Genomic DNA, 25103 nt, shown 5'->3' on the forward strand with positions numbered 1-25103 from the left:
ATGTCGACCAGACTCAATTCGTTTAATTCTGGTACAGAAGAGTAGAAAGAACAAAATTTGTTCACTGAAGACTCGAATCCCTTAATCGTCACAGAACCGAGTCCACCAGATTTAAGTCACTGGACCTGGTCTCTAGAAGACTCTGTTCCTATATTCAATTTGATGAATTCATTGGGAGAGTTACATGTGATACGAAGAGCTAGAAATGATGCCCTGGAAAAGTAATCATTTTCGAATATTCTGATCCTGAAATCGTCCGAAGGCATTCTCTCTAGCGCCTCGGTTTATTAAGTTCGGTCTCGATGAGACCTACTTTCTGCATCCAAGTTACCTCTGAATTTGATCATTCTCTCGCGAGTAATTGATTTTGGTGGCCCTCGAGAGGTTAACCGAGCGTGATCGCTGAACATTGAGGTTGTGTTTAGGACACATGTACCTAAATCGGTTCTAGACATCAAATAACGGTGGGCGATAGTGGACCTAGATTCGGCAAGACGAGCTCCGACTTCTTGTGCCTATTCTATCGTTCCATCTCGTGGGGAACGATTCCTTTCGGTAGCCTCTGACCAAGCGTGATCAATGGGCGCAGGGTTAGATAAGATTTAGATGTGAAATAATGGTGGGTGGTACTGGACCTACTTTCGGCGAGATTTACTCCTCTATTATACTGTCCCTCCGTCTTGTACTTAGTAGTCTGTTCGAATAACCAAGCGTGACCAATGGACAACGAGGTTTAGTATCGATAAGACTAGATCTCAATTTAAACTATGCGATCACTTTCGGTCACTCTGATAGGATAACCAAATTGGATTAATAGAGACTGGCTAGAACCTGAAATAATAATTGATTATGCAAGACTTACTACAAATAACTCTTGCTTCAATCTCATCAAATCTTTTAGTTTGTCGATTTATGACAAGGATCTGAGACAGACTACTCAGTTCAGACTTAAAGTCTTGGTAGCTCGGATTAGACCTAATCGCGATAATTAGACTGCTCCTTCCACTGTACTCAACGATGATTCCACGTTAAGGATCCAATGTACTCGCCTCTGTTCATCCACCAATCCTAGGTCAGACACCTACGTTTGTTCCAAAGGAATGTCTCCGGAGACCTCACCGAAGCGCGTTGACCGGAGTCGTCAAGCTTCCTCTTTTTTCACCGCTTCTCCGTTGAATTACCCTTTCTTGGAAGTTTCTCAGGGTTGGCATCCGCAAAAAACGCGAGGCACGCCAATCGAAACGCGAAAAGTAAACAGCTCCCGCGCGTCTCGAAAATAAGACAAATATTCACGGGCGTGCTGTCGGCGAGGCGCCTGCAACGTGTCCACTCGAGCATGCAGATACGTGTATTATTAAAATGCTGCTCTGTTTCGCGATTCGCGCGCCGTCTCTTTTCCTCCCTGCCCCCGTCACGACGTATCCTTTGATGTCTCTTCTTTTCGATACGACGGGAACGGCGTGTCTTTTTTGCGAGGGCGGGAGGGGCGGACGGCTGGGTGGGCACGGAGAGATTAATGAGGAGGAAGATACGCGGGACACTAATTGCGGACGATTTGCGCGCTTTGGAACTAGGTGTGCATTCAGCTTTTTAGGTCGGCTTCTTTTCGTAGGACAGTCAAGTGGCAAGTCTGACAGTAACCATATGACGCATTGCGTCAAAATCCAGTGTCGAGGAAACTGTTGCGCGAGATTTGGTCCGCTGGGGTCTAATCAATCTTTGCAAATCGTTGGACGGTATCGAGATTTTTTATTCTTTTAAACGAATGGCACGCTACGGGAAACAGAAAATTGATTTCCTAATTGGGCACCGCCGAGGCCATTTTTAATTTGTCGAGCTTGATGGACTGTTTTCATTGAGGATTTCTATTCAATTTTTAACGAATCTCTACTTGAACGTTTATCCCAGGTGGTTGGAGGACCCGAAGTTTCGGTCGTGTTGTATCTTTTGAAATTGAAACGGGTTCTGGTACCTTTCATTCTGGTGTCACTTTTGCTACATCATTTATAAACATACATAAAAGGGAGCCCTTTAGGGGTTAGGTACACCTAACCGTACTGTCTAAGTCACTTCACTCACCCTTACCGTAACGTACAGGAATGGTACTCGTTACATAACCATCTTCGAAATGACATTGTGCCATCTTTCCTTCTTAAATGAACACTCGAACCTCGACCACGATCCCTGTTAGGAGACCCGGAGAACGTTAGTTCCGCTTCACCATTTGAAAACCAAAGCAGCTAACTGTTTTTACTCTTGAATCTATAACTTACCACACGCCGGTGCCAATTTCGACCGATTCATTCAGACTGCACGTCTGCTCGCACCACCACCGTGTAACAGAACTATGAATAGTGACGCAAAAATATTACCACGCCGTGGTTTATCCTCGTCGTGTTCGAGCGTGTCCATAGGGCACCCCGCGTCTCCGACAACACGGAAACACCGGCTTCCAAGAAGAAGAAGAAGACGAAGAAGAAGAAGGAGCAAAGAGAAAGAAACTAAAAGAAAGATATTTTCTCTTGGAACACCTTTGTCCCTTCTCCCCACCCCCTACTCGTGATTTCCTTTCCCTACCGTGCCCTCCACCCCTTTCTCGTCCGTCCCTCTTCTTCCGTGGCTGACTCGTTCCGGTCGAAACGTGGCGTGTGGCCCGTAGACATCGCCGAGCCGCACCCACGCGCGCTATTTATCTCGTCGTCTGCCGAAGCCAAGTGCCAAGAGTGTATTTTTTCGCATACCACTCCTCCTTCGCCCCCCCCCCCATCCGCCCCCCTTCTCGCGGCCCTCACTTTTCCTCGCCCCCCCCCCCCTCCCCGAGTCGCTTCGTCTTTCTTCTATTCATCTATCGGTCTATTTCTATCCCCCGATCCTCCCCTCGCCCCGTCCTTCTTATTTTCTGTTTCGGCCACCCCACCCCTTCGCCCCTTCCCCTCCTCCACCCCCTCCCCCACCTCGTCGTCCGCCTTTTTCCATGATTTACAAGGAAACAGGCAGACTCCGACGACCGAATCGTATCGAATGAAACGGTGGTGCCACTTCTTAAATTTAGATATTTTCGAGGAAGAGTTCTAACGGTCTCCTTGTCTCGAGCTTCGGGGCGAGCAATTGCGCCGATAGGATAGGTTTTGCGCCGTTTCTCTTGGATATTCGTCGCGAATCGTCCGAGGGTAGAGGGTCCATTAGTCGAGATATAAAAGCATCGCACGATAGTTCTCGCCGGGGGAATTTTGTTGGCAGCGGAAAGGTGATCACTCCGTTTCGCAGGAAATGCGGAGTCCGAGCGAGTATAAGTTGGCCGCTCAAGGTCACTCGGAGATCCCCACCTCTCGGGATGATGTTCGGCTGTTGGAGTCCTTTATTCCGCCTTGGCTCCGAGCTGATGCATAGAATATGCAATAGGATCTTTAATGTCGGGATCGATAGTTTATTTACCAGTGGTATTGGATGTATAGTATATAATTTGTTAGCTTATGTTATTGGGATACATTATGGTTCGTGAGAATTTTCGAAAAATGATGTACTGCTTCCTTTCTGCTTCTAGTTACGGAAAAGTTGAAGCCAATTAAATTGACTACTCAAGGTCAAGTCCGTACCCCACCCTGTAACTAATATCGGACTCTGCAGAACATTCGCAATTGTCGAAATAGATAAATTGTGCCCTGTATACTCCAAAAAGTTCAATAATTTCTTTTGTTTAAAAATACCATCAACAAATAATGTTGTATTAGAGTGTAAACATCGGAAGAGTAATTTATAATGTACAGCATGGCCGAAGACGTTTACGTTTATTCCCGATGAATCGTCCGTAAAATTCACCAGTCCGCGTGTGGTCGTGAACTATAATTAGACAGTTCCCTTCTCATCAGTCATGTTTTCTATTAGCATTGCGTAATCAAACCATCCCGATTATTCCGAGGTTAGGCGGTTGCATGAGCTCCCTTGAAACCCGGGTAAATGCGGACTTCTAAGAAAAACCTGGGATTTCTATGAGAGACCAAACATTCGACGGCCATAATTCTTTCTCACCGAGGGGTGAGTCAGAGACCATCACCGTTCCCCTGTACTCCCATCTCACCAGACACGATTTTACTTTATCGTAAATTAGATCACGCGCCTCCCGCTCTAGATCGATACCTATTTGTCACGTGTTTCGCAGCGATTCGATCTCCTCGCTTTATTTTTTTCTTCTATTCTTTTTTTTTTTCATCAATTCGTTGAACTTTCGAATTTAATTGCGAATAATTACATAAATTGATAATAAAATAAATACACTGTTTAGAGCCATCAGAAGGTTTCCAAGGTTCGGTAGGGGGCGAATCAGTCCCGATTTATCGAACGATTCGAGAACAACGCGAACGAGGGTCGATCTTCGATATAATCGCGGATAAGGCGGTTTATTTATCGGCCGGTTTGTCGCCACGGTGTTAAAATAACGCCCGTCGGGCCGTGAAACGTTAAAATGGAACAAAGTTTACGCATCTCGGCACTCTCGATTCTCCTCAGGGGATCGCAGTTGTTTAGCGTCCATCATTCTGAAAAGTTTATCGTGGCCCGTTTCTCGGCCGCCAAAACTCGATGGCGCGACGCGGAAGATTCTGTTTTTCCACGAGACGACATTAAGGGAGACTATGTATTTTGGGACAACCTGTATACTTCTCTCGTATTTACCGTCGTGTTTTTTCGATTTAATTTATGGGGATATTTGTCGTACAGTTCGAAGGTGTAATCTTACAGATTTATAGCTTTATAATCCGAAATACATTGGTTAACGTGTCACAAGTAAATACGTATTTTTAGACACCCTGTATACTTTGCATGATACTCATACTCATATTTTAACGCAGCTTAGGAACTTTCCATTTCTGCAGTTACCGTACTCGAATTCAGCAATTAGTTGATAAAGAGGCAGCTTCTCCAACTTCTTTCACAGAAGAGGAAGGTCCAGGGGGATGCAATAATACAGAATAACAAAATATCACCGTTTATCTAAAAGAAAAAATTAATTTTGAAAGAAATTTGTTATTTATATTTTATCTATATTGTTTTAAATTGTGTCCACCTTGAAAGGGTGCCTCCTCTAACCCCGCCTAGGCATATTGTTTACGACGAAATGGCTTAAAAGCGAAACGTACGCAAGTACTTGCAAAGATCCCTGAAGAGGTTAAGTGTTTCCGGGAAATCAACAAATGTTCGTTGTTCCTGAACTCTTAGCGACACGTTTAAGGGCTCCCTTTGTGCGGGCCTAGGCGCCAGACCAGCCAATGGGGCTGTTTTATTGTAATGGTTCGCACATTTACAGTGTGATCATTGTACTCTTCCGTCGTTCGTAACCTTCGTTACGTGCAATATGGGTGCCACTGAATAAGTAAACGAGCATAATAATTCACTCAGCAATAATAGACGCGATTAGATACGAGCTAGCAGTGTGAATGGGACTTAATTCCAGACCAACATCCTCGAGAACATTATGCTTATGGCATTTTTACAGTGGCGGGCAACGTCCTCAATTTCCATCGCATTACTCGATCATTTTTCTATAACCAGGATGGAATCTTGATTATTCATTTTCAAAGTCGTCGATTATTTTAATTAACGATATATTTCCATCGTCTTATTATCGCGATAGAATAAATTTTGTACGTGTCGCACGCGTTGACCTTCATCTGACCTTGAATAGAAAAATGACGATATTTTAACGGAGATCGATTGTATCGAATTTTCGAATTTCCCCACGCGAAATAAAGTATATTACCAACGATGAAATATTAATCAATTATAAAATCTCCGTCGGCCGCGATGAAAGCGCATAACTTTTCCTCGTTGCGCCGAAGGGGGACTACTTTCTCTGAAAGGGAGCATTATTGTACCTGTCACCGCGGTTTTCATTCTGTCCGAAGGGATCCGCTTTTTTTCCATTGTCGTCTCGCTCAGGCCGCCTCTGAACTGGTTTCAAAATAATAAAGGGCAACCCTTTGCCCCCTCTCCTCGCACAAAAGACAGTGACCCAAATTCAGGACCTGGATTTGTGGGTTTCACGCGACCTCGGAACGTGGATGTGGCAAAACAACATCTAGAGAACCTTAATCTACAAGAACAAAATTAAAAACGAAACACGCGTGGGTGTTGAAAAGAGTCAATACGATTTTTGGAAGCATCGAGGGCATTCCAAGGCCAATACCGTCCTTGAAATAAATTTTTCTTAATTGCATCATCCTACGTTCCAAAATATATACTTTTTATTCCATCATCCTACCTGCTCTTTCGATGCCCCCAAACAAATTCTCCCACCCTAATTATGATTTACTCATCAGCGAAAACATGTTTCCCCATTAACCAGTGATTCACGCAAAATGGCCTTGAAGCTTCTATCCGCGTCGTCGTCATTAATTAAATGACGCGAACTCGAGAGGGGCGAGAGAAGAAACAGACGCGAAGGGTAGATATGAAATAGCGTAGGGGGTGGGGTGGGGTGGAGGCCAAACACCTGCGGAGGGAATACGTATTGGAACCTACAAAAAAAGAAAAATGGTCGAAAAAGAAGGGCAGTATACGCGATGGCGGTCCGGTATATGACAGCTGCTGTCACGGGTGGTGCTTTGACCATGTGCACAGTGCACGCTCAGTGTTTTCCACACCCCCGTTTGGCACGTCACGATAGCATTGCGTGAGCTTATGCTTAGGTTCGTTCTTCGTGCGCCTATGGTTATCGATTTATTCGTTACATTGATTTCTTACTGCGCATTGCTATTTTTGTTTAATTGGAATCCATAAACCTCAACAATTTCTATTCAATATAACAAGAAACGAGACATATCGAGGTAAAAATGCAAGTATTCGTTTACATGTTATTAACAAAAATGTGGGATCTTCAATTTCCCGAAATGAAATCGAAAAGTCGTTTACCAGATTGCAACCTGAAGTCTCGTTATCTAGATATAAAAGATTCAAGTTTACTCGCGTGGCTTCCGGCGCGCGCCATGTTTACTCTAGTCAGCTGATCGCGCGCTTGCGCAAGCGCGTGCGGTCACACGCGCGAAAATTTCAACTGCTTGTATCTCTGAAACGAAAGCTCGCATTGCAAAATGGATAAGGACTTTTTAGTTCAGATTGGCACGTGAAATATGACTCCGAAAAAGGTTCCTGATATTCCGTAATATCCTGTACGAGTCCAATTATAAGAAGTCCAATGCATCAAAATGTGAATGTCAGAGGAAGCATGTGGAAGTGACAAGAACGATGGTCATAAGTGAATTCGGAGTTCTAATTGGATGGCATTAAATCACAGGTAGAAGTAGCACTAAGACAGAAGATAAATCGTGGCCTATCGAGGTCGAGCTCTCGGTAAACTTTGAGTTTTATGGATACAGGATTCAAGACGGAGTCGGATAACTGTCCATTTGGTAATTGCTAGGCCTCCCGTAGGAGAGTTAGACGTTATCCGCATAGATATTGGCCGCAACCCTCCTAGCAGTCTCCTGGATACCGTGGAATCGGAATTCGTTGTACAGTACTGTCCATGAACAGCGTCTCATTCAATATCTTGCATATATATGTTTGAAACCTCTATGACACTTAGTCTAATCTTCCGATCTATTCAAAGACTAATTGCAACAATAACAATCTCAACATGTGGACGTTAGTTGCATTAAAAAAGTAATATTCATCATTCATAAATGGTCCTGTATAGTCACGTGATCCTAAAATGACCTAGGAAACCAATGAAGGATATATTATTCGAAGGTACCCAACACCGACCAGGTAGAGAATCCTAATAGCCTCGGAGAACATCGTCGATGAACGGTGCTGTACTGCCGATTCAGATGCGGTCGCGATTCTAGGTGGCCATGCGATCGTGGCGTAGCTGAAGTTGCTGGTGGTGGTGGCGATGGTGGCAGTGCTTCCGGTGGCGGTGGTGGGGGGCGCTTCGACTGGTCGTTCTGGGAGGGTTGCATAATACACCGACCATCGAGCTGCCAGGGCGTTGACTTTGCACGGCGTTACGTTTCTTACGCTTTGCTTCTCCCCCATTGCTAATATCGGTCCCGTGGCTCGTCTTTTCGCATGAACCCTCGGATTATTCGCAGAGCCACCCGCTCCGCCGTTGCTTTTTCTTTGATTACTCCCCTACAATTGTAAAGTAGGGGCTCGGTCGTGGTAGTTGGGCGCGCGATTAAGCTGATGAAACGAACGGACGTAGATGTCGTTACGTCTTTCGCGACGATTCTCGTTGTATCGCGTGATTTGCGCGTCTGGGTTGGGTCGCAATCCTTTTCTCGAAGAAAATGGAGCTGTCGACAGGGGAGACAATATAATTTGGTTTCAATTGCCTTTCGTGTCCTCAGACAATTCCTGGTTTTTACACGTTTCTAAATTTGACGAAAATAGCAGAGGTTTTTCCATCAGCCATTTTGATTAGCTACAGTGACGGCGCCTATAACTTTTCGAAACTTTCATTCCTACCTTTTGAAAATATAAACCAGGAGGCTTTCGAACGGCCATCCCAAGGATTGAATGAAAATCTCACCGAATCATAGACGCCGCCATTGTGGTCATTCGAGTTGATATAATGGCGGTGCCTCCGACTTTTTATTCAGACATCCGAGCAAAAGCGAGCCTTTCTTCGCGCGTTACTAATAAGTGGCCTAAGAGCTGGAGGATCCGTTCTAGTACCTTGTTTCTGTCTCGAAAAAAAAAACATTGAATATTCCTTGCTGCATAACTCGTGATTATTTCAATTGCAAAGAGGTTACATCACGCCCAGACAGTGAGTAATGCTCCTGTTTGTCGAATAAGGGTTGTATAACGCGATGAGCAATAAGCTTTCAGGGCGTTGAATATCTGCAACGTGTTTCTGTCCGTTCTGTCTCCCTCCGTTCTCGCCAGTGTCGTTGCTCTTGTTTGCACACCCTTAATGCACTTAGCAAACGCGAAAACACCGATCTGTAATTCTTCTCGGCGCCGTTCGAATTACTAAAAGAGAAATGAATTGAAATCGACAATTAAGTAAATGCGACATCTGCCCCTTTTTTAAAGGCTTGTATACTTTCAGCATACTCGTCGATACGTTTCCTGTATCTAGTAATTTCCATCACAAGTCTTCTATGACAAAAATAAAAAAAGGGAAACTATCCCTTCGTCGATTAAAACCCCTGAAGATGGTGGAATACTGATTATCCGAAGATACGAACAATCCTGAATTCAGGTTTATCGATTGACGATGACGTTGTGCCTTCTTTTATAGCGCAACGCTGTTCTAGACGTGACTAAATTTTCCTGGGCACGAAGTCGGAATCCTCGATGACTTCGCGTGACCTGTCAGCTTTTATCGATAGGAAGAAAATGGTTATTTCGTTACAATTTCGCTACGACGAGTCGGAATGATCAGACGATGAAATAAACATTAGGCAAATGTGTTACGAGCATTGTCATTATTCCAGGCGACGCGTAATGAAATTCTACGAGCATTCGCTTGCCTCGAAGTATTCGTAATACTTCGACAAAATATTAAAAGAAAAGAATGACGCCTTAATACATTGCGAATATTTAAGAAAAGATTTTTTGTATTCCTCGTTTTAAAATCGAAAGTTAAATATAATCCGAATGACACGGGAAGCGTTATTTATTTAATTTAGAGGAAACATCAAGTACCGATGAATCGATCTCGTTTCCGTTCAATGGAGACTCGAGCGTATTTTCAGCGAAATTTAACAGTTGACTCGAGGCGAATCGATTTCATCCGTCTGCTTCATCCCTTTGAGGTCGAGCTGGCTCTGTCACGGGGCGCGAAACGTGATATCACACGGTCGATTTGCAACCTCAAAGGCGATTTGCAAGCTCGCCGAAGTCAACGCCCTTTCGATTACGTTGTACGATCCCGTTCCTCGAAAAGAACTAACGTTATCGCTTCGCAGTCCTCGCGACCGAGGCGCCATCTATCCAGGGGATCGTTCTAGATTTCAAAGGTACCTTAAAACTCCATTCCTTTCTTTTTCTCGATATAAGCGAGTGACGACAAATTTCAGCGCTTATTTTTCTCTCTACTTCACTTTTTCTTTCCTAATCACCATCCTGGCAACTGATATCTAGGTTAATTACTTGCTCGTCTTCTGCTTTCCTGAGTGGTGTCTTGCTACTTTGCAGAGAAAAACAGTCGTCGAGTAGGTAGAATCCTCTTAAAGACAATGAACGATACTCGTCAGGGGCTTCGTCTACATGAAAATATTATTTTAATGAATGACTGCCACTGCCGTTCTCACCTGGTACGGGCATTAAACAGCGAAAATATGACTGACAGCTCTGGGAGTCGCAATACAGTGTCAAAGTAATCCATAGTATCCCATTATACATGAAACTGTCTGCTGTCAGTCTCCAGGTTACTGTTCAATTCTTGATGCAGTGAAAAAAAAAAAGTTAACTTGCTCACAGCCAGTCGAATTTGCTGAATTATTAACGATTTAACTCGAACAGAGTTGTGTATCCAGTTAAGGGGTATAGTTAGGCATAGTTCACTCGTATCGTTTGCTCGGGGTAGACCCCAACAGATGAGGGTCACCGGAACCCTCGGAACTTGGAAGTCACTCCGATCCATCGGACCTGTACGACTGAGAAATCTAACGTAATTTGAAACTTGCCCGTCGTTCCGCAAGCTTTCTTCGAAATTCTTGTTTACCTAGTTAAATCCGGATAGATTCCGTATCCCGCGAGGGACAGCTGACCTACGAGGGCTCCTCTAAATGGTCTACGAGACGGTCTAGCGTACCAATCTATTCTTAACTAAACTCCCTAATAGACGACGGCTATGGCAGTCCGAAAGCGGACTCCTGACCGTGTCTACCGAATGAAATTCTTCCACGCGATCTGTAACACGCGCGAGAGCACGGTGTCGCGAAAAGGAACGATCGCGACGCGTGTGGTCCACCGTGGCCGTCGTCGTAACAGGAGGGCCTAACTTCGGTGGTCTCTAAAAAAAAGGATAAACGTTCCCGAGAGGCACAATCGACCTTTGTACGCCTCGGTGACCGGCCTATATATATGTCCTCCCTGGATGTCATATTACTTATTGATATCAACGGAATTTGATGCGCGCAGAATGCGCCGCGACTGGGTGCCGGCGGCTCTCTTAAATGGAAGTAATATTGGCCGGCTGATTTGGCAGTAGATCAAACCACGCTGGCGGTGAATCAAGCCCTCTTTGTGTCGGGGTACCAGCCGTGCCGCACAATTCGAATTTGAATTCCCCGCTGGTGATGTCACGATTTGTATTGGCAATTTCGCAGCCGTGAGAACACCCGAAGGGTCACGAGCGACGGCGTCTCCTCGTGGTCCTACGGCTGACGCTTCTGAGCGCGCGATTGAATTAATCGTCGCGACGCCTTCGGTTTCCAACGTGTGGAGACCTTTTGATCCGTGGTGGGAAGCGGGGCTCGTGACTTTTGGTAGCTAGGAACACTCTTGTTCGTTATTCGTCTTCGTTCTACTCGTACGCAGCCTAAAAGACGCCAGGAAGCCGAACGATTCGCGATCGGAACAAATTTCTTCGCGGACCAATACGACCGGAGCACCGAACCTATACGATCGAAGGTCCAGCTTCGATTTCGCGAAAACTGCCGGGCTATCTTCGGTTTTTTCTGCTGACACGTTATCCAAAAGACCCCGGGCAGTAGAATATCACGTTGACTTTACGATTAGAGCGAATTTTTTCTTTGACGGACTTATATGATTCTAGCACAAAAGTATCAGCTTCTGTGATTGATCGATATACCTTGTACTTTGATGTTCGTAGCTTGAAAAGTATGCATTTATTTTGACGAGTAAACCGCTCGAGCTTGAAGTGTCGCAGCGACCTAGCCTTGAAGAGTCACATGGACATTCCGCGTAAGGGGTTAATCGGTCCAGTTCGAATCCAACCCTTAAGAGGTTAACAATATTCGAACGGAAAGAAGTTGCATAGGTGAGGCAGCTAGAGTCGAGTGACCTCCTGCCCCCGGCCTATCACCCCTTACATCCACCGTTCTCCTCGTGGCACCCTCGTGGCACACGCCTCTCTACGCCCCCACCCTGCCGCCACCCCGTACCCCCGCCGCAAGCCCAGCTTTTTCTCGGGGGTTCATCGATCGCCCCCAATCACCCACACCTGCCATCTTGCCTCTCTCTATCCCCTTAAAACCCCGAATGCTTTCTTGCCTCGGCTCTTCGTCTTCGTTTTCTTAATTCGCATCACTTCCACGGTCGTCGAATGCACTGCAGGCCGAAGTATCGATGACTTTTGTTTGAGCAAAGGGTGACATTTTATTTGTTCGTTCGTCACGGAATAATGCTATTCGATTCTTGGTGAAAAGTACATTTAACGATTGCATTATTATTATTACCATTTTCCTCAATTTGTTGAAGGAATAATTAACAGAATTATTAACGGAATAATTAATCGCAAATTAAAATTTCATTTCGTATCGGGCGTTCGCTCCATTTTCGTTTCCATTTACCGCGTTCTATCCATTCCCAGGAACTTCAGCCACGGCTCGTCTCTTTATCTTCCGCAAACACCGAACTTTCATTTCACGGCTTTGTTCCCCTCGTTCCTTTATTCCATTTCCGGATCGGTCGACTGTGATTCTACCTCACTTTCCATCGAAATTAGTTTTTTCTCCTGATCATTTACACTTCGCTGTTTTTAATCTCTCGCAGGAGCAAACATTTACTCTTCCCACCCTCGGCCCCGCTTCTTTCGCTTGAGAGTTCCCGGCCCGTGACTTTACCACCAAGAACGCTCCAATCGATAATTACAAACCGTAATCTTGCTTTAATATTCGTTAAAAAATTTTAGAGCAAACTTTAGAGCAAACTTTAGTTAGATTTGAAAGTTTCAAAAATTCGTTTCGCCCCCACTGCTGAATTTACCAGTGAACCGGTTCAAAAGGGTTCAAAGGTTCCGTCACAAAGGTCGCGAGGATATCGATGAATATTAATCCAGGGATAACCCTAATGTGGTTAAAGCAACCCGCGACAGTTACCTAGACGATCTTCCATGAAATCAGAAATTCGCTTCACCCCACTGCCGAATTTACCAACGAACGAGGTTCAAAAGGGGCCCATCGCCGAGGTCGCGGAGATATCGATGAATATTAACATTAATTACCAGCACGCATCCAAGGATAATCCTAATGTGGTCAAAGCAACCCGCGACAGTTACCTAGACGATCTTCCATGAAATCAGAAATTCGCTTCACCCCACTGCCGAATTTACCAGCGAATGAGGTTCAAAAGGGGCCCGTCGCCGAGGTCGCAGGGATATCGATGAACCGAATATTAATGGCCGTCGGCTGTAACGCCAATTGCTGTTAATTACCATCACGCATCCACCTCAATTGAGGCTCGTTTCTGCGCCACCCTCCCCCGCCGTTGTTCGTCACCGTGCCGTGCTCCAACACACTTCGAGGCCACACGCATTTGGTAAGGTCACGGTCGCAACGGGCTTCAGAAATTTCAGTCTCCTCCGCCGCTCGACTCGATACGCCTCTCTATAGGCGGCTGCCGCTGCCGGCTATAGCGCGCACTCCATTCCAACCCAATTCCTTTTCTTTCATAACCGCGACGCGGCCTGGACCATTTCCAACGGTTTCCAGCCGGGCGGAAATTAATTTTCATGGGGGAATTCGGCCAGATTCGGGGACGGGGGAACACCGGAAATGGAAACGTTACCTCTGGTCAATCTATTCGTCGAAGTTATATCAAAATTGGCGCGTTCTCGCCCGATTGGCCCGCATTTAACAATGCCTCGTGAGTAATCGACACACATGCCTCTTCAGACCAAAGAAAAAGGGTCGTGTACAAGTGAACGTAGGATCGCAGAGGGTTAAAGTCGGAAATAGGAATCTCAGTTACAAAGTGGTCGCATCGTTCTTAAACGCCACTGTAATCAAAGTAAAGAGATCATGCTGCGGTAGGGATGTTTATGAATAAAAATAAGGGAATTACTTATCGTGTTAATGATTTCACAACCTTGAAGTAGGTTAGCAGAAGAAATTGCGTCGAGATAGTGAAAATTCGGCTTTAGAAAAGGGAAGGGCAACGCGGATCCGGGGCCAGGTAGCCGGGGCACCGACGAGCACGCGAGAGTGACGTCACGGGGTGAGTGACGGAGTGGGGAGCGACCGCAGGAATGGGCATACCAGCGCTACGCGACAGAGAGCGTCAGTGTGTAAGTGTACGTCGTAGTAGCTGCTGGTGCGACCCACTCCTGACGCAACTCTCCCCTCCATCACGTCTCGCTGTGACATCAAGTGGCCCCCGAAGCTGTGCCCGTCGATGGCTCGTGAGCTCAATCAAACGCCCCACGCACGTGAAAGGGTTGTTAGTCATCTGCGTTAGGAGGTAAGAGGGAAATAATAATTAGAAATTCGTCGTTATCTTCACTTGCTTATTAGATCAAACCTTTTCTTTGCCTTTGTTATTATAATTACATAAATTGTCACTTTTCTTGGTACTTTAAGTTGTGACTTGTTCGCAAAGAATGTTATTTTGAATATGATCTCAAATATCAAATCGATTTAATAGCAAGTGAGGTGAGGACCATTGATGGCACTGAAACAGGTGTTTATGTCGTTCGAATTGAATCGATTACCGCTGAAAGGAACTGGTGATCGACTTTGCATGTATAATTCGCGGGGTCTTCCAAGTACACCCGACAAAGACAGAACACGATTGTTAATATATACATTTATACAGACTGTTTCATATTCCCCGAATTTCAAACAATTACGATTTTCATATAGTTTGAAACATTTGAAACATTTTAATCGCATCTACAAATGCGACGGGAATAATTTAGGTCCCACGAAACTAGAACGCGATCGTACGAAAGCGAATAGTTGAAAGGTGAAAGACAGAAATGCCACGCGACCGTGATAAGCGTTCACGTGTGTGACATTTCCTACGGTGTCGTGCCAAACGTGTACAAACGCTTCATGCCTCTATACGACGGATGAGGGTAGCAGATTTACATTTCCGAGCGATAAAGTTTCTATATCTGCAGCTTCCTTCGGGTATTAGATATGCAATATGCAAAACCCGACTGATTTCCCCTTTTTGTTATTATAATTGTCTATTTCACAACCTATTTTCAAATTTAAAAAAAAAAAAAACGTGCGAAATTACTTAAAAATCTCGCGTTCGTTTAGTAATCGATGAAACGAAAATAAAACTAGGAAAGATTGATCAGAAGGGGTTGAGAGAGTAGGGATGGCTAGTGGAGGGACTCCGAGGACTTCCGGTCGCGATATTCGGCGGGACGCGGGACTATATATGGCGCGCGTCCGTCACGCTGCGACGGATACGACGCACGCAATTTTCTAGGTCGACACGACGCAGCAGGGAAGGTCAGGATTGGTTCAAGTCCAAGCGAGTGGTCGTCGTGGCCGTCGTGGCCGTCGGCGTCGACGGCAACGCGTTCACCTCGTCGCTAGTCGATCTATAATTAGCGAATTTCCGCGGAGCGTTGTGCCATTAGCTGGAAAGAGACAGAGCCACGCTTCGTCAGCGTCTTCTTCCTCCTTCCTTTCGTTAGGCGAGACGTTCGAGGCACTCTCTGTTCCCCAATCGATTCTATGACTGCGTAATTAACGTCTTCATTATTTCCCTTGCTGTACCAGATCAGTCAAAATTTACTTCTGAAGTACCTGAAGACCTAGTCCTATATTTCAGAAGTGACATCCAAAGGTGTCTAACTTGAGGTACGTCAGCTTTAACTTGGAAACTGGGAATCCCCTGTCTTGGACGCGATGTTAATAGTGTTAGCTTAGACCCATAGCTTAGTTTCGATTAGAATACATCATGGATCCTTGGCATTGGTATGATAGTACCAGTCAGCGTTAAACGTACTGCCTCTCTAGTCATATATTTCAGACCTGACAACTCTCAGAGGTTCCTAACTTAGAATACAGATTCCTTCCTTGTTATTGAACTTGGAAACTGGGAATCCCTTGACTCGGGTACAATGTTAACAACAGTCTCAGCTTCTCTAGCATGGCCTACAGCTTTGTTTTGCCTACAGGAATCCCTGTTCGATAGGATAATAGTAAACACCGTTAGATCTCCCGGGATCCTACACCTACCTTCCGAGTCCTACTAAACCTACGATCAAACGTGCTCAGCACTGACAGCTCCCGAAGTTGCCGAGCACAGCTCTGCGTCTAACTATTGTTTGACTTTGAAACCTGGTATCCTCTCGAGTATCGATTACGCGGAATTCGTAAATATTTACCCAGCGGAAGATCACTTCCACGTGCATATCACGAGCGCGGCACACCTTCCAAGAATGGAGCCAGATGTTTATTGACATTACCTCGGATCCATGTGCGTTGACGCGGGTCCCTCTCCGCAACGTCCTCGTTCCTCTGAGAGACGCGATGATCCCGATGTCTCTTCCGTTTCGCTGGCTGCCCACGCTCGCGATGAGGCTCCGCAGGTGGCCGAATTCCGCGAAAATGGAGGAGCACTCTTGCTTTTGCCACCTATCGTCCCTCCGATCCCCGACCGCGGTGCAAGGCTGCTTTTGATAACCGAGCGTCATCGCGAAACCGTGCTCCGAGCTCTTCCCACATTGGATCGACCTTCGCCGAATCGTTCTTGGAATACTCGCCACGGTGTTTGATGAAAATAACGCGCTCCCGGTTAGATCTCGGTACACGCCCTATTGCTTTAAGCTTTCTGGTTTAATTCCTTTCTCGAAGACACTCCTTGTTGGATGGTACAAGAATACTTGGTCGAAGGATGCGAGGAATTAGCGGATTTCTAGAGTCTTTAATTCTTTTAATCGAGATGTGCCTCTTCAAAGGCTCTGTCGGGCACTTTGGTGCTTTGGATTGGAGCTGAAACGACATTCTTTGTATTTTGTAGAGACAAATTTTGCCGAAGACCTTGGTTTTTATTTAAATATTATACGGTGTGAATTTGAGCCAAATCCGTGAATAAGAATTTCCGAAAAAGCGACTCCAGCGCCACCTAGGCTAACACAAACAAGAACAATCCGAAGCACCGCACGAACAGAAATATTGTTGCCACTCGAACGTTTCTCCGATATATCTTCTCGTTTATCAGCACCGCCCCGGTAGACGATGCTCGTATTTACTTGATTTTACACGAAATCAGGCGACTTTACGTAAATATGTGTTATGGTAGCGGAAACTTGGATCGTAACACGCGAAATATTACAACGTCCCGCTGGAAAATGACGCCGCGCTGGTCATTTATGGTACAAGTTACGTACAACTTGTACAGAATTGCGGAAAAAAATCAACTAGAACTGTTTCAACCCACGTGGTCGCGCGCTGAACTAATAAAGATGGCTGACGAATGCATTCGGAACTAGCGCCGCTCCGTGTTGGATTTATGAATTATATATCCAGACCTTTGGCCTATTTCTAAACTTGTTAGACCTTACTCTTTCGTATTAACATCTTATTTAAATTCTGCGAAAGTTATTATTTTTCATTTCAATTGGACCCTTCAGGTTCGTGTCTCACTATGATCACATGTAGAATTCAAACGTCGATCGACAGTTTACGTTCCCTGTTACTCGCAGTTTTCAAGTATCATATAGGAGCGTCGGTTAATTTAAAGAACGGCGTCACACGAGATTGTTCAATAACGATCGGTCACTTGACACCCCTGTAACCGTGGGAACCGGGGATCAATGCCTGGAGCCGTTCAGTCATCGACTCCCGATTACCCGAAAAAAAATCACAATTGCAAGATAATCGCGAAAGTATTCATAAAACGATCTCCAGAGGTCGTAAATTCCAACCGTGACGTCGAGATCGTGATTCCGATTGGATGAATGTCTCACTCGGCTTGCAAAGGACAATGTCAATTCTGCCTTAAACGACACATTAAATATTGATTTGTGAAAGAGAAGAATACCTTAACAATTACGGCCAATCGACTGGTTCGCAAATGTTCTTCAGTTTATATTTTCCAGGGCTAGTTTAAATTTCTGTCGCTAGATGTCCAACCTCGTGATCCTGATTCTGAAGTCGAAGACGTTTGAGAATGACCTTAACTCAATCTCTTGCCCACTTTCATCGCTCGCTATTTGCTATTTAGGGGCGAGTATATAAAATGGAGCACACGTGTCCCTTACTTTATATCGGCTTGTTTCATTTTATTTTTATTTGTTTCTCCGTTCGTGGCCTGGATTACGTTAGGCGAGGTGTCGGAGGTGTCCAAGAAGCTTTATCCTTTACGACTGACCGATGCAACGGTGAGGACGATCGAAGGACCTCAGGGAGGGCTTACGTAAAACCCCTTTCGCGCTCTATCGAATTTCCTGGCGGCTTGCACGAACGTATGCGCCTATTACGTCGCTTTTACGATCTCCTCGTAAACGTCCAGGCCCGCGAAATTGATAGACCACTATGTTACACGAACGCACACCCGCGCACGCGACAGCCCCAGTCCCATCCAAGCACCGCGTCGATGTCTTCTTCCACCGCTATGGCCAATGATCCTCCGCCAGACCTACGGTCGCTCTGTCCTCACTGGCTATCTCTATCGTAAACGCTCGACAGTCCCCGAAGAACATTTCTTTTTCCCGCCACTTGACGATAAAGATGTTCCAGTAAAATAATATTTTATTCGGTTACTGGGAGACATCGAGATCGCCGCGCAACTAAGAGGGGACTTATCTTTTCGTTGAGGAAGGTAGGGGCACCAAGAGAATTGCAGGGCTTGGTATAGGTTATGTTCTCGCAGGTTTATGTGTGTCTGAAGGTATCGAGGTTACGGAGTCAGAGAATATATTCCAGGATAAGGTCTGGGGACATTTGAACAGTTTTGCAAGGGACTAAAATTAAAGGACGTGGTTGAAGAAACGCGTTACATAACCTAAAATTCCACTATGGCGTTGGTTGCTATTAGGTTTTCCACAAGCCAGTGATAGAGAACGAAACGAACGAAAGAGTATTACAGAAAGTGCTCTTTAATGCAAAGCACGAATTTTCCGAGCTTTATCGTCTAGTTTCGCCATCTCTCCCGTTAGTGATCGCGAATAAAAATCGATCGGGAAGTGGAGCCAAACGAAATCCATTAGAATGAGACCAAAGTGGATCGTCGTAAAAAGCGTTGTAATCTTTTCGAGCAGGCAACTCTGCGCTAGCTCGATGATGCCCCGAGAGCGTCCTGATTATTTTCTGGTGATTTTACGAGCGAGACGCGGCTCCAGACGCCGTCCAGACACGAGCGGTTTAACGCGAATAAATCTAGTCTCGCCTACGCTCGCTGAAACGGCGCCGGTTGTCGTGAACCACGTGAGAATTATTCGCTACTAGTCGAACTTCCCAGACGACTAACCCCCTTTTGTTTAAAAATACAACCACCGGAGCCGTCGAAAAGTCGAGGACCACCCGGAGCTCTCGTGAAAGATGGAGCACAACCAGCTCCGCACTGGCACTGCTAAGCTTCTAATTACGGTTCAGGACATTGCTGTTGGTTTATCGCTTCCAACGCACGGCTCACGTCGCGTAATAAATCAAAGACTTATACTGGAATTTTTATTTAATTTTTATGCAAGAGTCCATTCAAGTGTGGGAGTTTAAAAAACATTAGATAGTCTCTTTAGATAGTCCCATTTCCATTTTATCTATCCAATTACCTCTTGAGGGACATATGTATGTGTACGTTTGCTTTCGTATCAAAATTGTATCTAATTACAATCTCACAAGAAAGTGGGACAGCATAGTCTAGACCAAACAAAAATCTATTTAAAATTCGTCCCTCGAGTGGTTAATTTAATTATCCATTTCTTTATTTTATTTTTTTAATCTAAAATATTTGTATTTTGAACTTCCTGATACTTGTTATTCATTGAACCAATCAGAGGTCACGTGATCGTCCGAATCGATTAATGGCGGGAATCGGGGTGCCCTTGGCGCGCGCGCGAAATTCAAATCGCCAGAGTCGACGAATGATCGTAACCGAGGAACGACAAGAAGGAAACGGTAAAGTTGCCATAATTGATTGCGTGTTTCGCGAGTAGAGAAAAGAACCTTGAAGAGGGGGCTGAAAGGAAGAAGACAGTGGAAGAGGACGAGTGGCTCTCTAGCTGATACGAGTGCCGTTGACATTGCTATGTTGCTCCTCCGAGCAAAACCGCTCGCCATACAACGACGACCATTTTTATTCCGACTGGCAATAAACAGATACACCCGCGACTCCTTTCCGTCGTCTGTGTCCGCTTTTTATGGGCCCTCCCTCGTTGTTTCTTCTTCATCTTTTCACGACGACGACCACTCTCCTTTGACGATGAACGACACTGTCGACAATATCGTGAAAAAATATGTCCCTCGAAATTATTTGAGGTTAGGTCGCTCGAGATAACTTAGCTCCGCCGAGTTAACTCCACGTCGCGCGATACCTTGCTTATTTTCTCAAAGACCACTTAGACACCGATCGTAATTTTAATAATCTAAAATCAAACGATAACTTTAATCGTCACATTTCAAAAGTTTCCCGTTAAATAAATCTTCCAGTTCTATTTTATTCGAGAGCAAGCACTCCGTTCGCTAATTCCCAACAGCTTTCGGCTGAAATATCCCTAACAATGCCTGCCGAGACGAAACATGACGATCGATGGCAGGTGGCGTTTTTCTCTTGTCTTCGAACGTGCGAATGTCTTCGTCGCGTCGCATCAAGGACGGATCGTCTCGTCCAAAGTGTCTTCGTGAGACGAATTTGTGGAACGTTTTCGCGCAGATCGAGCGTGGAAACGACGCTCGTATTAAACGGGGCTGGAGATCAAAGACTTTCCTTTTTTCTTTTCCTGACGAATTTCGAAAATATGGAAAGTACAGACATCAAAGAATCCGCAGTATATTCGTTTCCTCGGACGATCATCTTTCTTTTATCTTACCATTCGATGGTAAAATATTGGTTGATTGGTCTTCTGATTCGCAGGAGCATCCCGTATTTTCATTCTTTATATTTCATTCCTTTTTAGTTGCTCATTTTTAATTTCTCATTTCTTACATCGAATTTCCCTCTTTTTACGTTTTGTTAATCTCTCGAGAGACAAATTGTTTGACTTTATTAGAAACAAACAAAAATTCAAGTCTGTTTACCCGTGAGACTCGAGAGGTTAAATAATTTCCAAAGTACAGTCACCCCCTCCCTGTCTTTGGATCGATCGAATTAGCCTTGACATTCGTCCTGCTTCTCGTCCTGGCTCCGTTGGCTGGCAAAAGGATTCCTGAGAATTGATTCCGTCTTCCTCAACCCAGAATCCTTTTCTGTGAAGTGGACGTGATTGATGCCAACAGCCAGCACCCTGGGGGATCGACGATCTCGTTTCAGAGACCAAGGACGACCTCGTCTCGTCGAGGACGATTCCTATCGCGGTAATGGCCGCGAAGGATTTTCACGAAAATCGGCGAAGGAACAGGGGGAGGTATAATGCGCAAAAACACGACGAAACGACGGAGCCCCTGGACAAATAAGATAAACCGTCCCCGGCTCGCTTCTCGTCAACGACAATTCTCCGTCGTTCTCCTCGTTTCTTACTGTCAAGGTTACCAAGGTTGTTCCGCGATGATAGGATGATTGGTGGGCATTGTCGCGGGGATGATCTCGACCACTGGGAAAATTTCTGCCAGGGGACAGCAGATTGAGAAAAAAAAAAAACGAGATTCGCGTAATCGCCGGTTTCAATTGCTGCGGTTGAAAGAAATTTACGACCCTGGAAAAATGGCGGCCGTGATGGTCACCAGTTCTCCATTAAACTTGGGTTGCCTTGGGTTGTCAGCTCGACGATGCTGATAAATTGTAATTGGATTTTGAAAACTGTTTCGAAACGACACGAGCGATTCTCGAGTTTTTAGACGCTAGTCTAACCTGAACCGCCCTAAGTTATCGCGTGTATTAAGTACAGCGTCGCAACGGCGTCGGTGGAACGCAATTGGATAAAATATTTTCACTTGCATTTTTCGACGTTCCTGTGCCGGCTTCGTAAAATCTTCCTCGAGATGGAACCGTTTGTTCGATCGGATTGTCTAGAAACGACGAGATAATAAAATTTCGACGGTGCAAAGATCGCAGGCGGTGCGTGCAGCGCGAAAAAAAGATGGCCGCGCCAAAATTACGGTTGAACGAAAGCGAATGCAATTACGGGGGCCGAGGAGACGGGAAATAATGAATTCAAGCCCCGTTTCTCTCGTTCTCCCGAGGGATTCCAGTCGGAGTACGATCGAGGAGTGAGGGAAGGGGGTGGGGGGGTGGGGTGGGGTGGCGGGGGGGAGGTGAGATTATTCCGGCCTGCGAAGTAAAGAGAATCTGGAAGCTATGACCTACTTCAATTTGCTCCTCCACATTCGTAGGCACTCCACGTTCTTCACTTCTGTCGTCTCTGGTGGCTATCGCCTTGTTGCTCGTTCGACGTTTTCCACCCCCCTTTCGACACGGCCTTCCACCGCCATTTGCCGGAGAGACTGGCGTCGAATAAATTCGAGGGAAAATTATTTTTGGCTCCCTGCGCCTCTCTGGCCCGTTCAAATCTTTTTTCGCCCATTGTTAGCGTTAACTTTCGACGCTCCCGCACTTTTAATAAAATTTAATATTTTACGACGTTGGAGATAGAAAGGAGGCACGGAAGGCACGCGCAAAGCCCCTATGGTTTCTTTTTATTTCTTACGAGAAGATCCTTGCGTTTGGTCGTTCTATTTTTTTTTTTTTCTACGCTGTCTTAAACACGTACTGAAGCAAAACGCGTACAACCCGTGTTATAATGCTATGGAGATTCGATTATACAGGGTGAAGCAATAAGCATATGCGTGTAATATATTTATTTTGTTTTTCTTTTTTTTTTTTTCTTTTGCTTAGATGGTGCGATAGGGAACTTGTCGGTTAACGAATGCAATACGATTTAACGAACGTCTAATTTATGTGAAATTCCGTGAGTGCTACCTCCCGCGAGGCAGGTGTTACATAAGTAGATCCCGTCGGAACACCTGGCGCCCCGTACATTTCCCATATGACAACGCAAATATCCTCCCCTCCCTCTTAGTGTCAGACGTAGCAGGAACTGCAATTCCTGCCTCATTAATGGACTAATTACAAAGAAAACTCATAACTCACGCGATATACTCACACAGAGGTCGTGTGGCGTTCAAAAGTTTGCTCTCAGCTATCCTTATAATTACGCTTTAGGGAAGACAGTGAGACGAATGCTCGTATTACCCCGTAAATTCGTATTTAGTATTCTTTTTTCCTTTTATTTGTTACGCTATTGAACCCCTTACGGGATTATTAGCAATATGCTCATTCTTGAGCATATTGACAAATACATTGTAAATTAAATCAATCAGTACACATTATGGAATTAAACAAACTTAAACTTAGATACATTGTAGTATTATATAAAACTTAAACTTAGATACAATTACTATATAAGCACAGTATACATGTTAGTATACTAGAAACGATATGTGATTTACGACGATAAGGCATGAGATTTTAGAAACTTGAATGTAATTAATAAGTGTTGAATCATTGGTTTGCCGAGGAATACATCTATTGTATGAGGCGGATAAAGTCCGATTTTACAAAGATTACGAATCATTTTTATTCAATATTTTTATAATTCTACGATTTCAATCTACTTGTAAAGGTATAATTACCACAGACTGGCATGAAAATATAGCGAGTATCCAATCTCGCCTTGTCTTCCTCAAGGTAACTGACGTTCCGTAAACACGTCAATCCGTACCAATCGAGCCAGCACAAGCATCTTTATTTACACTTTCCCATCAATAACAGACAAAATTGATCGTCCAACATCACGCCGAAAGATCAAACGTCTCTATGTTGATTCAGATATCGTTCAGTGTCGGAATACCGAACAGAATACGTAGACGCGAGACAGAACACGTCACTTCAAAGCAAAGCTAAGAAGGTAACTACACGGAAACTTCGGGTTGAGATAAATTATTGGCTTTCGTTCCGTGTAATCGTGATTCTGAATGATATATATATATATATGTTTAGGAATTGTAGAGAATTAGGTTTAGATTAATTACATTTTAGGTACTATTATGTAGGATGGAGTGTATGGACCTAACCTAGAATTCTTGTGTGGAGTATCAAACAAAGCCAAAGGCACCAATTTAATTTTCTCTTCTGAATGATATATGTTTAGGGGTTGTAGTTATCAAGATATAGACATTGAGAGAATTAGGTTTAGATTAATTAGGTTTCAGGTGCTATTATGTAGGATGGAGTGTTTGAACCTAACCTAGAATTCTTGTGTGTACTACGCCTTCCAAAGCCAATTTAATCTTCAAACTCATCCAAATCTCCTAACCCAACCAGTACTGAAAGCTCACACATCTAAATAATCCTCCTTTCGTGTCCCACGCCAACAAAGGTAATTGCCCTAATCATCACCTTCCCATCCAACCTCAAAGTCAAAGTTCTCCAACGTCACCCTGGTCCGCCAGGAGCCCCGAGGCAACGTATCCCATTCTCCAACAATTATCCGCCGGTTATCGACTGGCTGCTGCAGCGATGACACCCCGGAATCTCTCCAGGATTCCGGGGCTCCATTGGCGTAACAGTGACCCGTTCGCCGAAAACTCGGTTCAGTCTGGCCGCAACGCTGGTGCCGCGGCAATCGGGCGGGGAACGGTTGCTGGCTCCGTTTGCGATTGATATCGGCGTTTTTCGCGTGAATCCCGCGAATTCTCGCTAGCTCGACCTAAAACCCGATAACGATCCGTCGCGCGCGAAAGCGCATTATTGGAAGTAGGCTGTGCGCCGTGGGGTGGGCGAGTGGGAGCCTCCGGAGGACAGGGGACTGGCACGCGGGAAAGACTGCATCCGCCCTTGGGGGATCCCCGGAGGATATCGTCGCTTCGGCAGCCGCTGCCCAGGTAAACTGAAGTAGAACCTCGTTTGTGGCGTACAAAATCAGGCTTACTGTTAGACTCTGATACTGTTAGATTAAACGAACTCATTTTATTTGAGCTTAGTATCCCCTACATCCACTGTACCTAAGCCCAGAATCCTCTAGCCCCCCAGTAGATGAGCTCAGTACCCTCTAGCTGCACTGTATCAAAGCC

The 25103-nt window shown here is 45.1% G+C and overlaps 2 protein-coding genes across 5 annotated transcripts in view; one reads left to right on the plus strand and one right to left on the minus strand.

Moving 5' to 3' along the window:
- The window catches only part of LOC128880105 (WD repeat-containing protein 18), a 51422-nt gene extending 48728 nt beyond the window's left edge, over positions 1-2694 (minus strand). For 2 of the 3 annotated variants that reach the window (XR_008457753.1, XM_054129816.1), the window contains exons 1-3: positions 2578-2694; positions 2274-2501; positions 2086-2184 (exon numbers count right to left, since the gene is read on the minus strand). The gene's annotated coding sequence lies outside the window, so the exon portion shown is untranslated. Of the gene's footprint in view, positions 1-1514; positions 1996-2079; positions 2185-2273; positions 2502-2577 lie in introns of those variants that run through there. The other variant, XR_008457754.1, reaches the window with a different exon arrangement.
- The window catches only part of LOC128880097 (protein kinase C-binding protein NELL1-like), a 79236-nt gene that overhangs the window by 2783 nt on the left and 51350 nt on the right, over positions 1-25103 (plus strand). The gene's annotated exons all lie outside the window — the stretch shown is intronic.

Source organism: Hylaeus volcanicus, chromosome 7 (assembly GCF_026283585.1).
Source record: "Hylaeus volcanicus isolate JK05 chromosome 7, UHH_iyHylVolc1.0_haploid, whole genome shotgun sequence".
NCBI lineage: Eukaryota > Metazoa > Arthropoda > Insecta > Hymenoptera > Colletidae > Hylaeus > Hylaeus volcanicus.